We start from the raw sequence: 6,960 nt of genomic DNA on the forward strand, positions 1-6,960 counted from the left end.
TCACCTCTATATTCATCATTGCTTTCTCTATCGTTAATTTCTTTACGAGTAAAAGTAATTTTCAAGTCATTCAATGACGAAAAATCAAACTCATCTTCTCGATTGAACTAATTTCATCACCGTATTCCACGCTTACAAATCTCCAAAACTCTTTGAAAATAATATTTCTATCGTTAGTCAAACTCAGACTAACGCCGTCGTTCGTCTCATGATCACAGTCTAATTCGAGATAAAAAATCTAGCCATTTAACGATATATTAATATATATATAATTGTATTTGTATATATATTAGTATATAATGTATAATATACTATATATTGTATAATATACAGTGTAATATACAATGTATTAGTATATAATTATTATATATTATTTTACACCCTATTATACATAAAGAGCTTAAGAACCTATTTATAAAGCGACATTCTAAAAAAATCAAACGTAAATAAATATCGTCGCCGTTCAAGTTGCCTCATCGATCCAAATGATAGCAGAGAGTCATCGCTCGAGTTACGGCATTAACTCGAGTTGGAACACAAAGAATTAAAGAGAGGAGAGGGGGAATAACTGGAAAAAGCAAAACCGCATCGCCAAGAAAATTTGAGATGGAATCTGTGGCCACGAAGAGAGAAAGAGAGAAAAGCGAGTTTTTTCCCATCCAGTATTCATTTACCATTCCCCTGGACCCCGGAGTGAAAGGGAGTTACATTTGCATGGAAATTTTTCTCGACTCGAGTTCGAGTCCTAGAGAGACGTATCCCATTTTTCGCGGCGAAGAAAAGAGATTAGAGCGTTTAATCCTTGAAACGGAAAGTTTCGTCGTTGGAAAATTATCGCGATATACCCCTTCACACCCGCAAATACCCGCGTGTGCTTTCCATTCACTTTCCACTTTTTTCTTCTTTTTCGAAAACCTCGGTAATCCTCCTTTCGTCTCCTCGTGTCTCTCCCCGATCCCAGGCATTCAACTCGTCGAGCACAATCGAGCACGTCGATGAATCGGATGTCGACGAAAAACCCTCCTCCTTCCCCCCGTATGTTTGCGTTCCGACGCGTCCACGACGGGCCCTTCGTTAACACTGCTTCTTCTCTATCTTTTTTTTACTTTTTCCAAGTCGCTTATTCCAAGTCGTTTCGCTCGAGCGACGAAGCCAGGAGGAGAAAAAAATATTTGCAAGGTGATAATTGGCGGGCCAAGTTCTCGCTCGAATCTCGCAAAAATTGGCTAAATAAAAAAGGAAGGGGGTGCGAAATGACGTATTTACCGCGCGAGACACGGAGCCGTAACTTGCGGTGGAAGGAAATGCAAATAGACAAGGTCGGATCGAGAACGGGGGGAATAATTCTCCGAACGGGTTGACAAATTGCCGCGAAGAGAAAGAGAGAGGAGGAGGAGGAGAAAAATGGTGGTTGCTTGAGAAAAATTTCCAACCGATATCGATCGAATTTCCATCCCTTTTTTCCCCTTTTCTTTTCCCCCTCTCTTTCTCAAATCGTTTTCCAGTGAAAATCGCGCGGCATTATCCGCTTGCGATTGTTCGCGGGTAAACACTCGAGCGACCGAGGTAAAGGTACGAACCCCTTTTGATACTACTCACTTTCACCCCGCGCGGGAGAGAAACGGGGGACCGCGTCTGGTTTACTCGAAAGAAAAGAAAAGAGAAGCGGTGAGCATCGGAGGGGAGCAGTGTACTCGCGAATGGAAATTGGTCGTGAAGGAATATTTACGAGGCCCTTGCGCGGCCGAGACCGAGTGGAAAAGAGAAACGCGGAAGATGCGATTTTAATATTTTATTCCTCATCTTTCGAATCCTTTATTCCTTTATTATCGTACGTATATGGAAGAGAGAGAGAGAGAGAGGGAGGAAAATAACGCATCGCATCGATCGATGAAAGAAGGAGGGATAGGGGAAACTAAAGGTACGAAGATAAATTAATACCGTGGAATTTGTGGGAGTTGGAGGGAAACTCATGGTCGAGCCAGTTCACTCCATCCTACTCTTTCTCTTTCCTTTCCTCCGTCCTCCACCCGTTCCAAACTCGGTCTCCGTGGAATCCACCGACGAAGCCCTTCCGAATCGAATTGCAGCCAACTCAGAGAGAGAAAGAGAGAGAGAGGACGCGGGTATCGCGTCCGTATCCGTGTCCCGTGTCTTCCAGTTGCCACACTTTCCCACCTCGGCCTCGATAACTTTGCTTTTCATTAGACTGATTAATAAAGCTTGTTATCCTAGGTACGCGTTAATCGGGTGGAAAGTGGATTGGCACGGGATTGGCGATAGATACTTTAACCACGTACGCGCGAGAACTCGCGAGAACACGAGTGTTACAGGATCGATCGAGGAAGAGAAGTTGCCCTGTCGGTAAAAGAGAAAAAAAGAAGGATGGAGATAAAAAAGAATCGCAGGCGAACGAATGACGTGTTACGATCATACAAGAGGAGGAAAAGGACAAATTCTTTCCACGAATTCCATCGACCGGCGATAGCGGTAGTTCCTCACGGCCGAGTTTGAAATTAAATTTCGAGAAATCATCTTTTTTGCCGGGCATCGAGCCGACGATAATTCGATCGCCATCGAGTCGCCTTTTCACGCCACGTATTTCACGCGTAAACGACGCGTATAGATACGCGAAGGGGGAGGAGGATATTCATTACGATGGAACGTGTAAAGCATCGACGTCTACCCAATTTTACGATCTCGATATATAGGATGGAAGCTAATAAACGAAATTAGCGGGTATAAATGGTGGAGATATTTATTAATCTGCGCGCATTATTGGACGGGATGTGGGTTTATGCGCGTCGCGCCACATAACGTCGGGTAACGGGTTCCGGTGCAGTTTCATGGTTATTTCACTGAACTGCGCGTCGCGGCTGCGCGGTGGTCGCACTTTTCTCAGTGCCACATGGATCGAGCAGCGAGACGCGCACACGGTAGCCACGCGAAATCCTCGACTCGAGGACTAGGAGAGGAGCAGGGTATAGGAGCGGCGTTGTAGCCAGTCGTTCATTTGCATTTCACCGGTCTTCGTTGGCCTCGAGCTCCATTTCCCATTTCCGGCCACGTCAACCGTCCAAATGAAACGTTCATTCGAGTCGTCGTCTCCCTTTTTCCTCTCCTTCCTTCCGCTCTCCAATAATTTTTCCAACGTTCTCGACCTTCGATTCGACTCCAAATCCGGATCGATGTCCACGGAATTACCTTTCTATCCGCAAACAAGATAAGCGGCCGCGAGTATACCGCGAAATTTCATGGAAAATGTTGGAGAAATCGTCCGTATCGATTATTTTCTCTACTTCGCGACTCGATTGTATTTTTTTTTTCTTTTTTCGTATTTATCGCGTAGCCAGGGACGAGATAATGTCCCGCGAGGAGGAGGAACGATCGCGGAGGAAAGGAGGGGGAGAATTAGCGGAGTTGGAGCGAAATCCTTCGGATGGTGGCTTGGGGCGGTTGGTACCGAGCTGGTACCGTCCGGTGGGACATCGATTTGCCGGCGAGCGCAATTCGATGCTCGTGCACGAGCCTCACACCGCGCACATTAAACGTACGCGCCACGAGAACCGGTGATGCGCATTATTAGGCGACCGACGTGTATTCGAGGCACGGCGCGTTACGTTCGCTGTTACGTGTACTGGAGAGGCTGACGGATTTATCTAAAATTAAAATTGCTCCATTATCCTTCCTCCCTCGATCTTGTGACTTTTTTTACCATCGATTTTTTCAAATCTCGTCGTATTTTTTTTTTTATTTCGAAATATCGCGCATTATCGATTCCTCGTCAACGGCCGCGGTCACGGTCGGTCGAACGAACGGTGTATTTGCCATTGTACCATTTGCCGTGTGAAATGGGTTTTCGCCCATTTTACGCCGCTTAACACCATGGATTGGGAGCGTACGCGAGAATAGCACGCTCGAAAGGAACAAAAGGGAGCGGAGGAATTCGCGCTAGAGTTTCTCGAGTGAGGCGGGAACGATTAAATTGAAGCGCGACCGGACCTGGTTTTTCCAAACGTCGCGTTTCCAATCGTTTCACGGTTCTCGAGGACGAGTGCACTCGCTGCAATCGTTGGCCCATCACGGACACTTTTCGCGAGATGAACGAGGAGGGGAGAGAAACTAGAATATTCGGCAGTTTTTCCAGAGATCTCTACTTCGAGGATACCCAAATTTTTCCATCCAACAATTCTACGGTTAATAGGGAGGGAAAGAGATTTAACAGATAACCTCGAATAGATTCAACGAAAAATTTTCGATAATTTTCGAATCTCTTTGGCATCATCCTTTTTGATGATATCTTACGCAATCGTTTCTTCGATTGCCACGAAATCAATCAACGATAGAAATGAGACCGATTCGAATTGGCGACGCGACATCTCGCGATAAATAGGACGATTTCGCTTCGATTCCGTTCCACTTTCGTCACGCGTTATATATATATATATATACATAAAAGCGTGCCTACATTTGAAAGTCAGATTCACGTGGAGAAGGGAAGAAACTCGATCGAAGTGGAAAGATTGGATATCGATCGCAAGTCGAACGACTCGATGATCCCCGAGAGAATCGGCCATCTTAGGACGCGCAACATCTCGAAGGGCGCGCCAACGTCCTCCCTTTGGCTGCCGTTTCCGCCGACCTCGAAAGGGCTCGGTTGTTGCGGACACGCGATCGTTCTTACGGGGAATTTTCCACGCTGTAAATTGCAAAAGTTTCTTCGCCATCGTATTCTCGACTGAACTGAACCGAACCGTCGTTGCTTCTTGTTTCAGATCCCGAGCAAGCGCTGTCCCTGCATCCGAGCGCAGGACCCACTCGAGGGGTAAGTTTTTCCTTGAGATAACCGCGATCGAAAATAAAAAATAATAATTATATTACACAATTATTATCGTTCCCATACGCGCGAATTTCTTACAGCTAATTTTTTAATGATTTCACGCACAAATTAGTAAAACTTTTATATTTTAATATTTTATGTATCTATTGCCACAACTGTCAAATTCAAACTAATGCAGAAAATGTTCACGGTTTAATTTGAGATAAAAAATTTAGTCATCTAACAATATATTATTCTACATAAAATTATACATAAAGAGATTAGGAATTTATTTATAAAGCGATATTCTAAAAAGATCAAACATAAATAAATATTGTCGCCGTTCAAGTTGCAGTATCAACCCATTGGTGAGAGTCAAAGGGTTGATATTTTATATATATTTACATACAAATAAAAAAAATTTATTGAATATTAAAGTTTATATTGTTTTATGTGATATTTTATGAAGCAATTACCAAGATGCATCCCCGGCTTGTCAGGGCAAGAGCGATAGTACTTTTCCTTTTAACTTTTTTATTGCATAATTATCTGTTTCGCGCACTATTTCATGAATAAGTTTATCAGTAAGAAATAATTTAAAGAAAATCTAATGGTTCATTTATATTCAAAGATACTTGCGATCCTGCAGATTTTTTTTTATAAATTGTATATCTTCTGATTCTGTGCATATTATTCATTTGGAATTTTCTGTATCTTCAACTATTGCTTTCCCATTCACTATCTATTATTTTTCGCCTTCTTATACCTCTTATTTCATCTCCATATTCATCATTGCTTTCTCCATCATTAATTTCTTTACGAATAAAAGTAATTTTCAAGTCAATCAATGACGAAAAATCAAACTCATTTTCTCGCTTGAACTAATTTCATCACTGTATTCCACGCTTACAAATCTCTTTGAAAACTTTGGAAATAATATTTCTATCGTTAGTCAAACTCAGACTAACGCCAAAGATGTCGTTCGACTCGCGATCATGGTCTAATTCCAGATAAAAATCTAGCCATTTAATAATATATTAGTATATATAATTGTATTTGTATATGTATTAATATACAATGTATTAGTATATAATTATTATATATTATTCTTCACTCCATAAGATTGTACGTAAAGAGGTTAGGAATTTATATATTATTATGTTATTAACCTTTGCGATCGAATGGTGCGCTTGGATCGATGCGGCAATTCGAACTTATGTTTGATCTTATAAATCATGGAATAATATATTATCGAATGTTTGAATTTTTTTATCCAAAATTAGACCGTGATCGAATTACATTTTCGACGTTAGTTCGAGTCTGACGGTCGTGGCGAGGTAGAAATATTATTTTCAAAATTTTTCAGTAAGCGCGATTTTTCGTTATTGAGATTCGTTAAAAGATTGATGATATTGAGACAAAGAAAATAGAGATATATAATAAGAGAAGATGAAAAATAGGAATAATAGACGGTGAATGTGAGAGCACGTTATCGTAAGATTTGCTCTCAATGAAATAAGAAAAACATGAAACATTTTATGACAAACCGAGGATGCATCTTGTTAATTATTATTAAAATATCGAGCGAAACAATATCCAACAAATTTTCTTTGTTTTTATATGTAAAGGTACATAAAATATTAAAATATAAAAGTTAATTCGTTGAAATCATTTCAAGTTAGCTAAGAAATTTACAAAACAGGAAACAGAAAATCGTATAGAATTGTTTGTTCGATCAAGCTTAAAAGGCCTCGAGCGTTAACGTTACTAAATAACATTTTTCAACTCGGCCTCGATTTTCCCCAAACCCCTTTCCTTTCGTCTCGCATTTTCCTTTTTTTGTATTTTCCTCTTTTTTTCTTTCTCACGGATACAGTCGGAGGTTGAACAAAGACACGGTACGAGTGTATAAATTTATGATGTTTGCATATGCATGAACGCAACGTTTTTTTCTTTCTACGCGTTCGTTTCTCCGCGCACCGTTAGATGCCGCTCACGAAACGACGCATACGTTGTTCAGGGATCCCTGCATTCGACAGAATCGGCGAATTTAGGATAAACTTCCCTTTCCCTCCCAGGGAACGCGTCCCAGTGGCGCGTACATTACTCGGTTCTCGAACGCCCCCCTCTCCTCTCTGGAC

The sequence above is a fragment of the Apis dorsata genome, unplaced genomic scaffold (assembly GCF_000469605.1).
Source record: "Apis dorsata unplaced genomic scaffold, Apis dorsata 1.3 scaffold_92, whole genome shotgun sequence".
Taxonomy (NCBI): Eukaryota; Metazoa; Arthropoda; class Insecta; order Hymenoptera; family Apidae; genus Apis; species Apis dorsata.